The sequence below is a fragment of the Protopterus annectens genome, chromosome 1.part0 (assembly GCF_019279795.1).
Source record: "Protopterus annectens isolate FY-2018-M chromosome 1.part0, PAN1.0, whole genome shotgun sequence".
NCBI lineage: Eukaryota > Metazoa > Chordata > Ceratodontiformes > Protopteridae > Protopterus > Protopterus annectens.
The window spans coordinates 1178831945-1178850921 of NC_056725.1; the positions used below are offsets into that span (position 1 = coordinate 1178831945).

Sequence of the window (18977 nt, forward strand, 5' to 3'; positions counted from 1 at the left end):
AGGAGTTTTTTGGGCCTAGTTTTGCTTATAAGATGCCGTCGGAGACTCCGACTTCGCAATTAGTTAAAAATCGGAAGGACAAGGACCGACACACGTGGACCGCGGTTTCGGCTGAAACCTCGGTCAGGCCTACCGCGAGTGTCTCGGCTGAAACAGAGTCCTTGGTACTTCCTATTACCAGGCCCCGGCCGAGTCGGTCATTGAATTACCTACTGAAACTGGTGTCCAGGAACATTCCGACACCATTCCTTTAGATAAGTCTACTCCTGCACGTGGTGCAGCAAGACCCCCTGCTTCCATGTCCATTAAGGCTTTCTCTAGGGCTAAGGCTTTGCCTCCCAAGGTTTCCTCTCAGAGACCTTCTACTAGCTCTCAGATTCTTACCCTAGCAGAGGATCTGATCTCTTTAATTAGAGGTTCCCAGCCTCATCCGGACAGGGGCTCTCAACCACCTCCAGACAAAAGGCCCAGGGTTGAGCCCTCTGATCCCCAGTCCTCAGATGAGTCGACGGATGGCTCTGCTCTGTCAGACCACCAGGAGGAGGCTTATTCGGCCTACGAGGATTCTGATGCTGAAGAATCTATTCCCTCGGCCTCCCCTCCTAAAGAGTTTTCCTTTGGAGAGACATTACACTCTATGAGAGAACATTTTCAATGGCAGGGTCAGGAATTCTCTGATTCCAGAAAGAGATTAAGGACCTTTTTACATTTACCTCAGCATAGGCCCTTAGCTATACCTCCTGTTTTGAATGTCATTGATGATGTGTACTCTGATGCTAGTACTGCCCCTGACTCTCTCCCTCTAGCTCCTGCCAAACCTGATAGGTACTACAGGGTCCCGGACTCACATTTACACCTGTACAAGGCCCACTCTGCTGATTCAGAAACTATTTCCCAGGGCCCAAAAGGGGTTGCAGCTGCCACTGCTAAAAATCCTCTTCCCTCTGAAAGGGAGTCCAGAGCATTAGAGAGATGGGGTAAGAAAGTGTATACTTCTGCAACTCTTTCCATGAGGGCATTAAATTGTCAATTTCATATGATACAGTACCAAGAGTATTTACTAGATGAATTGTTTAAGAAACTGTCCTCTTCTGAACCCCTTGATCGCAAATCCCTTCAGGATCTGGTGCATAACTCCCAGCAGGTTAGTAACCATTTCTTGCAGTGTGGTTATGATGCATTGGAAGCTTCATGTAGATCAGCTATGACAGGTGCAGTTATACGTAGGCATGCTTGGCTGAAGGAACAATGTCTGCCAGACCATGTTAAAGCTAAGCTTTTGGATGCTCCTATGGAAAAGCAAAAATTATTTGGTTCCACGGCTCAAGAGGTTTTAAAGAAATTTGAAGAAAAGGCAAAATCTGTGCAAACAGTTAAAGACTTTCTGCAAGTCCAACCACCGAGATTCAGCAGAAATTGGCCTACTAAGAATTGGTCCTTTCCGGACTCAGACAGATCTCAGAGAGGCAGGAATAGGCGTGCCAGAGGTAGAGGGCAAGCTAGAGGCTCCTACAGAGGCCGTCAGTGGCAGCCTCCCAACCAGAGAGGTAGTGCAGGAACTAGAACTGCTACACCAGGACAGACTCAATGACTTCATTTTGACTCCGCCGACCAGGGCTCAATTAGAAGCACCTTTGGGCGGAAAGCTTTCTTTATTTTCATAAAATTGGCACAGCATTACAAGGGACACATGGACACTGCAACTAATAGACAAAGGATACAGGTTCCATTTCCACTCATTGCCAAAAAGAAAAGGCATGCCAGACCTGCCACCAAATCATAGGGCAGAGGCTTTGAAGCAAATTACCAACTTAATGCAAATGAAAGCCATAGAAAAGGTACCTCTTTCAGAACAAGGCCAGGGATTTTACTCCAGATTATTCCTTGTTCCAAGAAAAGAAAATCAATGGAGGCCTATTCTCGACTTGTCCGCACTGAATACTTACCTCATTGTGCCAAAATTCAAAATGCTGACTCTACAGCAACTCCTTCCCATGCTGGGCAAGGGGTCTTGGCTGGTGACTCTAGACCTCAAGGAGGCATACCTGCATGTCCCTAGTCGACAAAGCTGTAGAAGACACAGATTTCTTGCAGGGTCAGAGCATTATCAGTTCTCAGCATTACACTTTGGCTTATCTACTGCGCCCAGAGTATTCACGAAATGCCTGGCATCAGTAATTGCACACTGCAGACTTCAGGGGATTCAAATCTACCCATATCTGGACGACTGCCTAATACAAGCGGACAACAAGCAAACTTTGTTAAAGGACTTGGACTATGCCATCCACCTGTTACAGGCCTTGGGATACACAGTCAACATCCACAAATCAAGACTGGTTCCATCCCAAACAATAACTTTTCTGGGTGCGGATCTAGACACAACCACCCAAATGGCCTTTCTCACAGAAGAAAAACAAAAACAACTGCCAGTCTACTTCCAGAATCTGACAAGACAAACTCAGCTGACTGCAAGGAAAATCCTGCAGGCCCTGGGTTACATGGCATCTTGCATTCTTCTGATTCCACAAGCAAGACTACATATGAGAAAATTACAATGGTACCTAAGAAGTTTATGGACACAGCACAGTCACAGCTTAGAAACTCTGATCCCACTCATTCCCTGCCTTCAAAAGGAATTTCTGTGGTGGGCTCAAGCCTGCCAGTCGAACAGCGGGTTGCCCTTCAGCAAGCCAAGAGCCAACCAAACCATCACCACGGATGCTTCAGACCAAGGTTGGGGAGCACAGATGGAGGGCAGATGTATTCGAGGGCTATGGTCACAAAGAGAGCTGCGCATGCACATAAACCAAAAGGAAATGCTGGCAGTGATACACGCAATCGAGGCCTTGAAACCTTTCCTTCAGCAAGGCCACCTGCTCATAAGGACAGACAACACCACAGTTATGTGGTACATAAACAAGCAAGGAGGCACCCATTCCTACCCTCTTTGCAGACTGACAATGAATCTATGGGAACTTGCTTTGAAACTCAACATACAGCTACAGTCCCAGTTTGTGCCAGGGAAAGACAATACACTGGCAGACAGCTTAAGCAGAACTACCATGGATGCACACGAATGGATGCTGCACCCAGGCATCTTCTTACTCATCACACAATCATGGGGAAGGCCGGAAATAGATCTGTTCGCTTCCCCCCTCAATCATCAACTGAAGAAATTCTGCTCAAGGACATACCACCCACAAGCATGGAAAGTGGACGCTCTCTTTCAGCTGGAAAGCTTTAACAGTGTATGCTTTCCCACCTCTTCCATTAATGACCAAGGTCCTACTGAAGATCAGGACAGAGCAGCCCAGAGTAATTCTAATAGCTCCAGACTGGCCAAGACAGCACTGGTACCCACTGTTAAAGAGCTTGTCACAGACTAAACCATGGCCTCTCCCCCTATGGCCACTCCTACTGACACAGCACAATTTCAGGACTCTGCACTCCAACCTGAAAACCTTGCAGCTAACTGCCTGGAGAATACCATGACTCCTCCTCAGGAAATCCTATCCCAGAGAGTGAAGGATATTATTATGGAAGCTCGTCGCCCTTCCACAAGGAAGGCATAGTCAGCAAAATGGAAAAGATTCCACACCTGGAACACAGCAAAGGGCCTAGATGTGACTGTGATGAACATGGCACATATACTGGAATATTTGGCAGAATTGTCCCACAATGGCCTGTCTTACTCTTCCATTAAGATACATGCCTCAGCAATCTCAGCAGAATACAATGTTAATCCACCTGTCTTCTCTCATCCTCTCCTAAGACAGTTACTAAGAGGAATCAAAAACATAAATCCTCCAAGGAAACCACCTCTACCGACTTGGGACCTGAATTTCGTGTTGGAAAAACTAACACTTCCTCCCTTTGAACCAGCAGCATCGGCAGATCTACAGTTTTTGTCTTGGAAAACTGCCTTCCTTCTGGCCATAACCTCAGCAAGAAGAGTATCTGAGCTACAAGCTTTAATGGCAGTGCAGCCATTTCTTATCTTTCATCAGGACAGAGTTTCTTTGAGGACCAATCCTACATTCATGCCAAAGGTGGTATCCAGGGTATCTTTGAACCAAGCTATTCACTTGCCTACATTCTTCCCACAACCACAAAATAAAGGGGAGAGACTTCTGCATACCCTGGACATAAACTGCGCTACTACTTGGACAGAACTAAAAGTTACAGAAAAACTAACCAGTTGTTTGTAGCATATGCTGCTGGGGTACAAGGAAAAGCAATTTCCAAACAGACAATTTCAAAATGGATAGGAAATTGCATTCGTTTTTGTTACTCCTTTCATGGAAAAACTGTGCCAGCTAACATTAGACCTCATTCCACGAGAGCCACAGCCACCACCACAGCCTTCCTAAGAGGGGTGGCTACCAAAGACATTTTAGAAGCTGCTACATGGAGCTCCGTGCATACATTTGCCAAGCATTACAATTTACCTTTATACTCCAGATCCAGAGCAGGTTTTGCTACTGCAGTCCTGCAGGGTATCTTAACTACACCATCCTTTACTTAGTACCTCCACCCCCAGATTGGCTATGGTATTCTACCCATATGTGATGACTGCAGATGCATCCTTGAAGGACATAGTACAGTTTTGTACCTACCATAAATGTAGATGTCCGATAGGTATGCATCTGCAGTCAGGTTTACCTCCTCCTCCCCTCTGTGGTATTCCTAGGGTGCTTACCCCTCTATTAGCTAGCTGGGGGAATCTATTATGGTGTATTTGTTTGTATATACATGTATATATATTTTTGCAAATGTTTGGAATTTTATTGCATTTCTCCAAATTTAGCCTTCCTAGGGGGCACCTGGCATCTGGGGCAAGAAAAACTGAAGAAGATGGCGTCGGCTGGTGCTTTTATACCCCAGACGCCTCTGGCTGGGCTAGAAAGTGCGACATCAGCCGAAGCCAGACCCAGACTTTAGAATCCGGCCGATCGAAGGGCTGCCTGAGGCAGGACAACCCATATGTGATGACTGCAGATGCATACCTATCGGACATCTACATTTATGGTAGGTACAAAACTGTACATGTTATGTGATCCTATCTCGCCTACATTCTGACTGATGGGTTTGGAGCCGATCCCTCGGCTCCGACTCGGCACGCTTATGCCAAAGAGCGAAGTCTCTTATTGGCTGAGCTTACTATATCCCAGGATGCACCACTACCAATCCCCAGATCTCGCTTGCGCTTCCTGAGACGTGGTCTCGAGCTGGCTGGGCTGAGTAGTTATTTTAACTAACTTTTTCTGTCAGTTTTTTGCTGTTTTTTGTCTCAAAAGCTGTTTTAACGGCTAACGCTCTTATTGTGTGTGTTTGGATTGTGAAAACTTGTTGTGTGATTGGGTTGAGTTTGATTTCGCCCCCTTCATCTAGGGCCTTCGGTCAGTCAACCCTTCTAAAACTTTACAGGGTTTCAGAGTTCCTGTCATTTGCGCCTTAAGCGATAACTGTAAGCCTATTTTTTAGGTTTGTCATCAGTAAATCAGTAGTTGTATATTTTCCTGTCAAAGTTACTGGAATTGTTTACTATAATGTCTCAGACTCCTAGGCCTTCGGGTTTTAAAAAATGTTCAAAATGTGGTTTTAAAATGTCTATCACAGACGATCATTCGCTCTGTGTGTATTGTTTAGGTGCAAAACACTTGCAGGAGTCATGCAGCGTATGTCACGCTTTTTCCTCAAGGGTCCTCCAGGAGAGGAAAAATAAATTGATTCTTAAGGGTTAATTAAACCTTCCTTTGAAGAAGCCTTGGCATCCTCTCCTTCTCCGGCTAAAGAAAAGGCCGGTTCCGACCAGTCCGTCGGATCCGACCGCCAAGAGACATAGGCAGGCCTCTCCTTGGCTCCAAAGACTTCGAGCCGAGGTCGAACGGTCTGCCTCGATGCCACCAGTATCGACTCCTCTGGCTCGGAGCCGATGGCTGGGGCATCGAGAGGCGGGTCACCTCCGGCTCCACTGCTCGGAGCTGACAAGGGTCCCGCACAGACACTTCCTCCTCGGCGAAGTCCACCTCGCACCGATGGAATCTGGTGTGTATTCCTCGGCGCCGATACTCATCGAGTCGCCGAGCCGGTCCCCTAGCCCTTTGGGGCGTTGGAGAGGCCTCAACCCGCTCTGTTTCCTCTCGGTCTTCGAGAATGTCAGATTCTGATATAGACAGGGTGCTCCAAAGACTGTTCCAGTCCCCAGTCTACCAAAAATTTGTTTCGTTCCGACCCAGTTGGCTTCGGAGCCGATGACCTTGGCCCACCCCATTGCCATTCCTCCTCCGACTGCTTCGGCTCCGCCGGAGCAGGTGCTGTTGGAGCCGGTGGAGATCTCAGGGTCGGCTCCGACCCTTACTCCAACCCGGGCCTTCGGGTCCGAGTTTGGTACGCGGACTTCTTCGGCTGGACCCGGGGTGATGTTTCGGGACCTATGCTTTGGTTCCGAGCCTCCCCTCGGTGCTCGCGGGACTTCCGGCTATCACGGCTCGAGACGGACACTCCCAGGATTCTGGGGTCCGGCTTTCAGGGCCATGAGGAGTGCCTTGGCCAAGTCCTCTTGCCATCTCCGGCTTTACCGGCACCTTCCTGGGCGTGGAGACTGGGTCTTTGGCAGTTCCCTGTCCGTAGTCAGCGGAGCCCGAGGCCTGAGGTTACCCCAGTGGGGGTTCCCTCCTCCTGAGGGTTCTTCGGAGTTGTCTTCGGAGGAACCCCAAGGAAGAGATCGTGCAAGAGGAAGCACGTGGACTCCCCGAGTCTATTACATCAGACACTGATATGGATGATGCAGAGGGGTCCCAGTCGCCCTCGGATGATGTCTCATTTGCAGACATCTTAGAGATCCTCAAACAACGAGGCTGGATATCCAAACCCCTCTGCGGACGAGTCAGTGCTCCTCAAGGCCTTTGGGGCTCAGCCCTCCGCCCCTGGGTGTCTCCGCCCTTCGACGAGCTTCTGGATTTAGTTTGTCAAGGGCGGAACATCCAGATACCGTGGAACCAGTCCCTTCTCGTCAAATAAATTTTTGTCTGCTCCCCGAGAAGGAGTTCCTCACTAAAGGCGTGGCTGTAGATGCCATGGTGGTGGCATCTGCTACACAACAGGACGTGGCAGAGGCTTCAACGTCCGTCCATCCTCCTAATAAGGAGTCTAGGAGTATGGACAGGTACGGAAGCACCCTGACTTCAGCGGCCTTTACTTTAAGGTCTCTGAATTATTTGGCACATTTTACCAGGCTTCAGAGGGATCTGGTCAAGGAGTTGTCAGATTCCTCTCTGGTAACCTACCTGAGCAGCTAGCCCAGTCGGTTAACTCTCAGTTGGCTATCCTTACGTCAATTTCTAACTCGTCCATGAGGCTCATTTCCTGGCGGCATAAGGGGCGAGCGTAGGCTACAGGCGTGGCTCTACGAGACAAGCCTGGCTCCGCTTGTGTCAGTTTCGGAGGCCTTCAAGTCTTCCTTCGCCGACGCTCCCTTTGATGGGTCCTCATTGTTTGGACCCAAGGTTAAAGACACCCTTACCGCTGTGAGCAAGAGGGAAAAACTTTATCTGCCGAGGTGCCCGTTATTCCACTCCCTTCGGCCTTACCCCAAGGCTAAAGGAGGGGGAAAATGTGGTTCCAAAATCTCAAGTTTTCTCCCAACAGCAGGAAGATTCCCTTCCAGAGGCAGAGGACGGGAAATTTTTCAGGAGACGCCGTCCCAGAGGCGGCAGAGGGCCCGCAATTCTGGAGACCGCGAGTCCTTTCGTGGCTCTTCAGCCTCCCACACATGAGGGATTGCCCGGCTGTGCTGCTCGAGCCAGTCGGGTGTCGTTGCCAAGCACCTAAAAGCCTGGGAGTCAATCACTCAGGACAGATGGGTGCTTCGGATCATTGCCGGAGGTTACACCATCCCATTCACATACCGCCCCACCAAAAGAATCCCGGACCCACCACCCAGTCAAAGGGAAATGGCAGCCGAGAAGCTTTAAAGCTGCTAGAAAAGGAGTCATCCAACCGTCCCCACAGACCAGATCGGATCAGGAAATTACTCCAGGTTCTTTTTAGTGCTAAAAGACAGGGGACCTGAGACCAATATTGATCTCAGCAGACTGAACCAATCCGTCACGAAATCCAAATTCGAATGGTCACGTTACAATCCATTCTCCCATTGTTGGAGAAGGATGTTTGGATGTGCTCCATAGACCTCAAGGACGCCTATTATCACATACCGATACATCAGGCGTCCAGAAGGTATCTGCGCTTCAGCCTGGGAGTCAGTCATTACCAATTTTGCGCTCTGCCCTTTGGTCTCACCACAGCCCCCAGGGTGTTCACCAAGTGTTTGGCAGTAGTGACGGCTCACTTGAGAAGTCTTGGATTCCAAGTGTTTCCCTATCTCGACGACTGGCTCCTGACTGCCACCACCAGGCATCTACTAATGGACAACCTCAAAGCCACCATCTCCCTGGGTATAACCCTGGGGATTACATTCAATTGGTCAAAGTCTGTCTTGCTGCCCTCTCAGCATAAAGTTTATAGGAGCAGAGATAGACTCAAGATTGATGCGCCGCTGCTTCTTCCTGCCGAAAGGATCCAAACTTTACAGGGCCAAGTTCAAGCTCTGATCTCGAGATCCAAAGCCCCAGCCAGGATGGTTCTACAAGTTTTAGGCTCAATGTCTGCCACGGTTCTTTTAGTTCCTCTGGCAAGATTACACATGAGGATTCTTCAGTGGCTATTGTCAACTCAATGGTCCTTTCAGGATCTTCCCCTCAATCATCACATCATGATTACGGATATATGCAAAAGGGACCTTCGCTGGTGGCTTCAGACATCCAATTTGGATCAGGAAAACCCTTTGTTCTTCCCTCTCCAGTGGTTACCCTGACGACAGATGCCTCCCAGATAGGGTGGGGGCATTGTCTGGGCAGGCTAGTTCAGGGCTCCTGGCTTCCAGAAAGCTCTTCTCCACATCAACGTGTTGGAGATGAGGGCTGTACTTCTATCCCTACAAGCCTTACACAAGTTTCTTCCTCAGGGCATCATCGCCATCCACACAGACAACATGTCGGTGGTTTGGTATCTGAACAAACAAGGAGGGACCAGATCATACCCTTTGCAGAGAGGCCATGAGAGTGTGGGAATGGGCTGTAGCTACCAACCGCTTCTTGGTAGCGACCCACATCCCGGCAAAGTCAAATGTATTGGCAGACAAATTAAGCAGGACAATTCTCTCTCCTCACGAGTGGTCTCTAAACCACACAGTAGCAGCTCAGGTTTTCAAGAGATGGGGGACGCTGTGCTGCGACCTATTTGCAACTCCACAAAACACCAAGTGCCAAAGGTTCTTCTCCTTGATCCCACATCAGGGAGTACCAGCCATGGATGCTCTAGCACAACCTTGGCCAACAGGGCTACTTTATGCCTTTCCTCCAATTCCACTTCTTCCCAAAGTTATTCAAAAAGCTTCTCAACTGGGGTCTTCAATGATACTGATTGCCCCATACTGGCCTCGTCAGATATGGTTTCCTTACCTGAAGAAGCATGCAGTGGACGATCCGTGGACCTTAGACCTAATTCGGACTTGCTAATCCATCAGTCGGGACATCGGCATCAGTCCCTTCAATCTTTGAAATTGACAGCTTGGCTCCTCCACTTCCGACCTTAGTTAGAAGGCACACACTAGACCCGAAGTTGTTCACATTTTATCTTCGCCCACAAACCCACCACTAACAAATTGTACCTCAGTAAGTGGAAGAGGTTTGCTATCTGGGCTCAACTCAAGGGCTTAGACCCTATCACTGCTCCTGTCCTAGAGGTTTTGAAATTCTTAACATCCCTGTTTAATCAGGGATCTTCTGTCTCAACTATTAAAGTCCAACTAGCGGCTATCTCTAAATTCCACGAATCCATGGATCCTCCTTTGATGAGCAGCAGACTATGCAAAACTTTCATTAAAGGTGCGAGCCTATTAAGACCACCAATTTTTCATCCTGCACCTCCGTGGGATCTTGATTTGGTGCTTCGCGCATTAACATCTCCCCTTTCAACCGGCTGCTACATGCGAGTTAAAATATCTGTCTTGGAAAACTGCATTCTTAGTTGCAATTACTTCTGCAAGAAGAGTTTCAGAGCTTCAAGCCCTGTCTATTAAGCCACCGTCTTGACTTTCCACAAGGATAGAGTATCACTTAGGCCTAATCCATCCTTTGTCCCAAAGGTCTGTTCTAGTTTCTGTCTCCAACAATCTCTAGAGCTACCAGTTTTCTTTCCAAAATTCTCCAATGAAGCAGAATACACTCTCCATAAATTGGATGTTCACAGGCAATTACGCTTCTATTTAGACAGGACTCAGCAACTTCGTAAGTCAGACCAGTTGTTTGTGTCCTTCTCAGATAATAAATTGGGTAAAACCATCACAAAAGCTACTATCTCAAAATGGATCAGAGATTGCATAACTCAGGCTTATTCTTCTTCGAATAAGCAACTTACAACATCTATCAAAGCTCATTCTACCAGAGCTATGGCTACTTCTATAGCTTTTCATTCCAAGCTCGCTATATTGGAAATTTGTGCTGCGGCTACTTGGTCCAACCCGCACACTTTCATTTCCCACTACAAATTGGATGTGGCATCTAAAGGACGAGCATCATTTGGTTCCACGGTACTCAGGAATGTTTTCCAGTGAGCCACCCAGGATTCAGGTGCTAGGGACGCTGTCCCATCAGTCAGAATGTAGGCGAGATAGGATCACATAACATCTTTTAGTTATGTACTCACCATAACTTCAGATGTTTGGGATCCATCTCCTCCTTCCGCCTGCCTTGGAGATCAGAAGAGATTGAACGGTTTTGAGTTCTACTGTTTTATCTTGTTTCATCTGACGATGTTATATAAGCAGGGTATGCATGTGTGCATGTATGCGGACAAACTAGATCTGGGGGACTGGTAGTGGTGCATCCTGGGATATAGTAAGCTCAGCCAATAAGAGACTTCGCTCTTTGGCATAGTCGGAGCCGAGGGATCGGCTCCGAACCCATCAGTCAGAATGTAGGCGAGATGGATCCCAAACATCTGAAGTTATGGTGAGTACATAACTAAAAGTTTCTACTTAAACAGAACCAAACCTCTAAGAAAAACTGAGCAGCTACTGGTGGCATTTGCTGCAGGATCAGAGGGGAAGGCTATTTCAAAGCAGACTATTTCAAAGTGAATAAGCCACTGCATTCGTTTCTGTTATTTGCATCATGGTAAACCGGTGCCCAAGGGCATTAGGTCTCATTCCACCAGGGCTGCATCTACATCAGCAGCTTTTCTCAGAGGGGTACCAACCAAAGACATTCTAGAAGCTGCTACTTGGAGTTCTGTTCATACTTTTACAAAGCATTATCATTTGCCTTTCTAAATCCAGGGCAGGCTTTGCCACTGCAGTTCTGCAGGGCCTTATAGCCCTAATGCTATTTAGCTCCAGCCTCCCATTCATAGCTTTGGGATTCTACCCAAATATAATGACTGCAACAGTGAAACACGAAGAACATAGTACAGTTGTGTACACTTACCATAAATGTAGATGTTCGAGTGCATTTACTGTTGCAGTCTGGGTTACCCACCTGCCAACCCCCCTTATTCTGCAGCTTGTCTTTCCTTCACTATATTCTACAGCCTTTGTGGTGTATTTGCATTTAGATGATGGTAAAGTTTATGTTGTGACCATTGCATGTTTGTATAGTCATATATTTATATACATTTTTGCTCCCCATTTGGCGTGCACCTGACATCTGGGGCAAGAAACACTAAAGAAAATAGTGTCGGCTGCCTGTTTTATACCCCTGACGACCTGACATCATGGAAGAGGAGACTGCAACCAACGCAGGACCCAAGACTTTGATATTCAGGCCGACTGAGGGCAACCTTCCAGCAGATTACCCCAAATGTAATGACTGCAACAGTGAATGCACTCGAAGATCTACATTTATGGTAAGTGTACACAACTGTACTTTGTGTTGACATCCGTCGTATGACTAGAGAGCACAGGACAATCCCGGAATTTAGATGCTAACAGTAGCTGATCGTGAGTGCTTGCTTCACATAACTACAGGATATGGATTTACTGTGTGAAAAGGATAATGGTGAGAAGTCTTTCTTTCATTCTGTGGGCTACCTGCTTAACCTTAATCACTGTACTAGTACATTCAAGGTATACCCACAACCCTGAGTAGAATAAAATGACTAGTCTGGTAATGAGTCATTGGTAAAGGAAGATGACCATCTTTTGCTTTGTAAATACTAAAACTAAGCTGTTGATAAATACTCTGGGGTGGATCATCCAAATGTCAAAGGGTTAAAAGCTGAAAGTCATACTGAGCCAGTAGAAATAACTGCAAATTGTAAAATATTGAAAAATGTAGCAACAGGTTTGCCAGGCCAGAAAAAGATGAGGTCCACAAACTGAGTTTTAGATTCCACATTTACTGTTATGGCAAGTATACCCAAGCACAGATGTACTTTTTCCTACAACCTTCTTTGAAGTAAAGTGTTGAAAGCCTAGTTATATCACATGTATGGCGTTCCCATTGGCTGTCTCACTGGTGACCCATTTCCAGAAATTGATCTTAATGAACTAGCAAGATGACTTTTAGATTAAGCACTGCTGTTGCCCAGGAATTCAATTCAAGAAACATTGGAGAAGTAAGTGTTAGGTAGTCTGAGGAAGTGAGACCTAATAGGCTTGTAATTGCTTGTCTCTCTTCTGATTCCGCTTTTTCAGGGGAACTTTCATTACCACTTCCTACTATTCTGCAACACAGTTTGATTTACTAAGGCAAGACTGTAGAATTGTCTAGGTCTGCAGATAGTTGGTATAGTTGCTTGGAAAACTATTTTTAGTACTCTTGGAAACAGTTTGTGTGGGCCCTGTATTTCACCTATCCAAATATTCTTTGGTTCATTTTTTACTTTTCTGCTTACATTTTCTGTTCATCTGTCCCTGTTCGTTGCTGATCTATTTTCCCATGTTCTCAGCGTAATCATAATTATATATGTGAAAAATTTTACAATTTTTCTTCGTCTGTGGCATTTTTTAATCTCTTTCGTCTTCCAGTAAAGTAATCCTTACAGTTGTTTTGTGTCCCACAGTGCATCTAAACTTCTGTGTCTTATCGTCTTCTCTGGTACCACCTTACTCTGCATGTCCAGCACCCCCCCCCCACACACACACACACACACACACACACACACACAGACATCTTGAACTTTTTATAACTTTTCTGCTTTTCATTATTGATATCCTAATATCTTTTAGCCAGGCTTGATTTTCCTCATACCACATTTTCTTCCAGTATATAATTTTGTTTTTGTTGTTTCTACTTCCTTAATATAACCCACAACTCTTCCACTGTTGAGTTGTTCAGTTACTGACTACCTTCTGTTATTTAACTCTTTGTTTCCAAACAGCTTCTGATCTGTGCTACTGTAGTCTCATTTGTTTATTTTCGTACCATGTCATATGCTTACACTAGGGATGTTAAACTACTATGTGACATGGTCATTAGCTCACTCACCTCAGCCACTGCCCATCCATTTGCTTTGGTTATGACTCGGGCCAGAGGTATTTCTTCTGTTGGAGCAGGTGTTAGTTTTCTTTGTCCCCTTATTTTCAATGTGGGTGCGTCCTGTTTCACTGTTTGAATCCTGTGGGCTGCAGGGATATGTTGTTTATTTGCCCATGTACTATTCCTGGTTTTAAGTTCATCATCATTCTTTCCTGCATATGGCCCTCTGTGAAATGTAGTCATTTACCAAGGATGTCATGTTTACCCCCACCCATCAGCATCACCATCTAAAGGCTACCACCTTGGTCATTTTGTTTTCTTTATCAGATCATCATTATTAATTTGTTCCACATGCATTTTTTCTCAAATGTAACTTGCCACCATTATTTTTTCAACGTGTCCCCTTGCTGATATAGAGTACATGTGGCTTCAACTCTTGCCTCTAGCATTGCAGAGATCATCCCCTCCAGAATTCTGTCATTGTTTCCTTTTGTACATCCCTTCATCACCCCTTTGTGCTATGTAGTCTTGGTAATGCAACTCTATCCTCATTTCATTTTAGAGGACTCTTGTTTTAATGTATTTCTGTAGCCTGTCTTTGGTGTTGTCCTTGCATTTTTAAACTTGGATGTCAGCAGTCTGATGAATGTTTATATAGTTTTCCATTAACTTTCAGTTTTGTAACTTGCATATCACCAATATCTCAACTAGTCAAAAAAACTGTATTGCTTTGACCTACTTACATGTAGCATTACTTGCAGTTCAGTGGACATAGCTTTACTTACTACCTTCCTGTAATGCTTGCGTAGTTTTATTGCCGCCTATTGTGCCATCTGTTTCAGTAGTTATATACTTTTGGTAAGGGCTGCATCTGCTAGTGGTGGATTTTGCAGTGGTAACATTACAAAGTAAAGTCAGAGTTGCCAGTTTAAAAATGGGCAGAATTTAACTTCCATTTTTTTTCCGACTCCGTGAATCTTTAGTCAGTGGAGGTGGTTAAAATGTTAATGAAATTGACATTTTACAGATGTTTAAGGTAGTTCATAGGTATGTACTAGGCTAATGGCCCTTGAGCCTTCACAAGCCTAGCCCATAGGATTACCCTGGCATCATGCCACCCGACCTTAGTTCCTAGTGCCTCTGTCGAGTAGAGCCACTGGAGTGATCCCCAGGGTGAATTTTCTATTTCTCATCCATTCATCAAGATTCCTCTTGAAGAGGGGCAGTGAGGTGCACTGTTTGAGATGTATGGGAAGTCTATTCCATAGCATGACCAGTTAGTGCACACACCAACCAGAGGTTCAGACGTGCTAGACCTAGTACTTGCCAACTCTTTGTCATGTCCACACTAATGAAGTCGGATCACAAAACCTTCGCCTTGGAAATAAAAATCAACACTCAAACTCAACAAAAAACAATTAGGAACTATTCTAAAGCAAACTACGTTGTATTAAGTGACAGTTTGTCTAAATTAATTGCGCCTCTGTACCCCAAGTTCACAACCTGTGCAGAATTGTGTATAAAAACCCTGTGCAACTGTGTAAATGGCTGCATAGAGGCTAAATGGCTGCATAGAGGCTACTGTACCTACCAGAAGCAAGTCCAAAACAAACCCCAAAAACAAACCACACTGGGTACATAAGAAAAGGAAAATTCATGGCCAAAGTCAGAAAAAAAAAACAACTCTCACAATGGCAAGAGCTCACAAATTAAACACAAGGCCAAAATGGTCTCTCAAGCTGATGACAATGACAAGGCCTTCTACAGCTATATCTGAAACCTTAAAGGTAAAACAGTGTGCTGAAATGGTGGTAAATGGTATCACCTTCACCCAAGCAGAGTGACATTGCAATCTGCTGGCTGACAGATTCAGCTCTGACGTCATTCTCCCACTCTCCCCCTGCCTCCCACCATGTGAAATCCGTGCTAACTCCCTGCTTATAGCTGGGGGGGGGGGGGGGGATGTAAGACATGACGACACTCGCTAAGGCCAAAAACACTGCCACAGTTTGCCCAGACAGTATCTCTGGTTACCTCCTAAATGGCTTGAAACATGACCTGTCAGGACCACTTGAGTTACCTTTCAGCTGTAGCCTCCAAACAGACTATGTACCACATGAGTGGAGGATTGCAAGGATATCCCTCTTCACAAGGGTGGACTTTCAACAGACCCTAAAAATTCAGACTCATTAGTCTGACTAGTGTAATATGCAAAGCCATGGAATGAATTGGCATGAAATGATCAACAAAGACATTGGCAACGTACAGACACTGAACCCATCCCAGTTTGGTTTTGTCAAAGGAAGGTCATGCCTACTTAACCTGATAGACTATTTTGAAAGGGGGTCACCAAGGTAATGGATGAGGGGAAAATGGTGCATACCTGCCTACTTAGACCACTTTAAGGAATTTGATGCAATATCCAAGTCCGGTGCTGTTGACAAACTCACTGAACTAGGCATAAGTCCCTACATAACTCTCTGGATTGCCAGCTGGCTCGCAGATAGGACCAAAAAGTCCACCCATGTTAGTTACTCCAGCAATAAGATGCCCTGAGAGTTGACCCAGTAGTTAGGGATCTAGGATCATATTTAGACAGTAATGTGACCTTTGACCAACAAGTAGCCAAAGTAGTAAGAAAATCATTCTATGTTGCCCAACTTATAAGTAAAAGTATAATGTCCAGGTCCAAGGAAGTTATAATACCAGTGTAGTCCCCCCTTATCAGACCCTTCTTTGATTTCAATGCCCTGTTTGGCGTATGCAACAGTTGGAATGCTCACAGAGGTTCCTAACCAAGAGAATCCAGGGTATTACCACAATCATCCTGTTCAGATTACCTTAAAGTCCTCTCTCTGTACTGTGTTTCCTAGGCATTACTGAGAGGTGATCTATGTTTGGCATATAAGACATTTTCATATCCAGCCCTGATGGACCATTTGCACATCTGCAAAATGTGTAGCACCAAAAACACTAGATCCAAGGATTTAAACTTTGCTTTTGACATAAATAAAACATGTTGGTGAGACAAGTGTCTCCAAGGATTCCCCACAGCCTGGAATAGGCTTCCCATCCATGGGAAGCAGTCTATTCCTAGCCCTGTTCAAACATAACTTTGACCATTGGATGGGAAATCGAGATTTCACCCTTGGTCTTAACCACATGTCTGTGATAGACAGAGGCAGATTGTAAATATTCTCTGACATATCCCCTATACTAAACTTTTAGCAACCTTCTAATTAACATACCTCTCCGTGTACACGTCACGTCCGTGTTAGATGTGGACACAGTTGGATTAATTTGTGAGGCTAGGCTTGTAAAGGCCCTGGTGGTTGTTGGAATAGTATATACCTATGAACCTATGAGCTACTGGATAACATAGACTCATTCTGATCTCTTCAGTTGCTCAGTACTTTCAGGAAAACAGAATCTGGAAAATAATGCATTTCTTTGTAGGTGGATGATATTTTTGGATGAAGAATGTGAACTTTCAGAAATCTTAAGACCTGTGCTTGTTAACTTTTCTCCAGATTTGGGTTGGGTACTGCATCTATGAACCAAGTAATTTATGCAAGTGGAATAGTACCCTAGAATTCTACACAGGGGAATACGTATGATTTTGGCAAAAGTGTTGCATATTGCCCTCTTGTATTGGAATTTACTTTAAACCTTTTATCCTGGGAATAGAGGTAATAACAGATTGACTCATTCCCTTTAAGAATACTACCACTTCTCTGGGTTGAAAATGAGGAATTTTCAGTTTTGAGTTGGTTTCAGAATTGCTGTTTGAGTCTTTTTTTTTTTGTAATTTAAAATTTAAAATTTGGGTACTAAATTTGAATGTGGTGATGGTTGAATCCTTTTTATGTTGGTTACAGGTTGAAGTTTGGAGAATATGGAGGGTTTCCAGCATCGTTTCTCCATCCGCTTTATACAGAATTCTGTCCAGACATAAATGGGGCTGCTTCTGACTGTGTGCATACTGCCCTCATAGCTGGTGGCTGTGCCTGACATTGTAAGAATGTCTTGCTTTTTTGTGAATCTAAAAATGCCTTGTTTTGTTTGGTATAACATTTAGGATCCGCTTATACAGTTTGTGATTAAATGTTGACCTTTTTTCCCCTTGTGGTTCTACTCTTCCCATGTTAAGTTAGCAGTCAGTTGTTAGTTTTCATTTATGGTGCCTGGGTTTGTCTTTATTTTGCATGTGCAAATGACAACAGAGTTAAGGCTTTAGGTGTGCTTTAATTTTAAGCCTGTACAGGTTATAAAAGGAAGAAACTGTCATAGAAGCTGGGAGGTAAACTTTATCTAAAAACTTTATAAAGCTGTGTAGCATAGGTACAGTAGTGTTTGTTTCAGCATTTTGCTGTAATTCTTTGTAATTGTCATAGCTGTCCTGAAGAGGGAGTCTTTTGTGGGATGGGGTAGTGAATTACTCTTGGATGTTCTTCATGTTTCACTGTTGCAGTCATTACATTTGGGTAATCTGCTGGCAGGTTGCCCTCAGTCGGCCTGAATAGCAAAGTCTTGGGTCCTGCGTCAGTTGCTGTCTCCTCTTCCATGACGTCAGGGGTGTAAAACATGCAGCCGACGCCATTTTATCTTGCCGCGCGGTGCCCGAAGCAGAAGCAGTTCGCAAGTGCCTGTCGGCCGACTCCTGAAATTTTCACATTCGAGTTTCAGAACCGAAGTCTTCAAACTAAAGCGAAGTACCCCGTTGGGGAAACTTTTTCTTGCTCCTTACCGATGTCAGTAAAAGTTAATAATTGCATTACTTGTGGGAAGCAAATACTTCATAAGGATTTTCATTTGTACTGTATTCCTTGCCTAGGCCCAGATCGTAACATGCCTTGCTGTCAGTTTTGTGCTAGATTTAACCAACGCACTATTATGCGTCGGTATAGATGTTCATCGTGTTTCACTGTTGCAGTCATTACACTTGGGTTATCCTGCTGGCAGGCGACCCGCAGTCGGCCCGAGTTCCAAAGTCTTGGTCCGGCATCGGTTGCTGTCGCCTCTTCCTTGACGTCAGTGCACCAGGGATATAAAAGTTGCAACCGACACCATTTATCTTGCCGCGCGGTGCCCAAAGCAAAAGCAGTTCGCAAGTGCCGGTCCGCCGACTCCTGAGATTTTCAAAATTGAATTTCAGAACCAAAGTCTTCAATAAAGCCAAGTACCCCGTTAGGGAAACTTTTTCTTGCTCCAGACCGATGTCAGTAAAAGTTAATAATTGTATTTCTTGTGGGAAGCAAATACCTCATAAGGACTTTCACTCTTACTGCATTCCTTGCCTAGGCCCTGACCACGACGTTACTAGTTGTCGGTTTTGTGCTAGATTCAGTAAACGCACTATTAAACGTTGGTTTGATTTTGCTTTACATTATTTTGGACGAAGATTTAATTACATAATGCCGTCGGAACAACTGATGACCG

General features: G+C 45.2%; 1 protein-coding gene across 2 annotated transcripts in view; it reads left to right on the forward strand.

The window, feature by feature from the left end:
• Nucleotides 1–18977, forward strand: part of BEND3 (BEN domain containing 3) — an 857102-nt gene that overhangs the window by 243883 nt on the left and 594242 nt on the right. The window contains exon 3 of one of the 2 annotated variants that reach the window (XM_044065475.1): nucleotides 17417–17553. The exons of the other annotated variant lie outside the window; for it this stretch is intronic. The gene's annotated coding sequence lies outside the window, so the exon portion shown is untranslated. The remainder of the gene's footprint in view (nucleotides 1–17416; nucleotides 17554–18977) is intronic. 2 annotated transcript variants of the gene reach the window in all.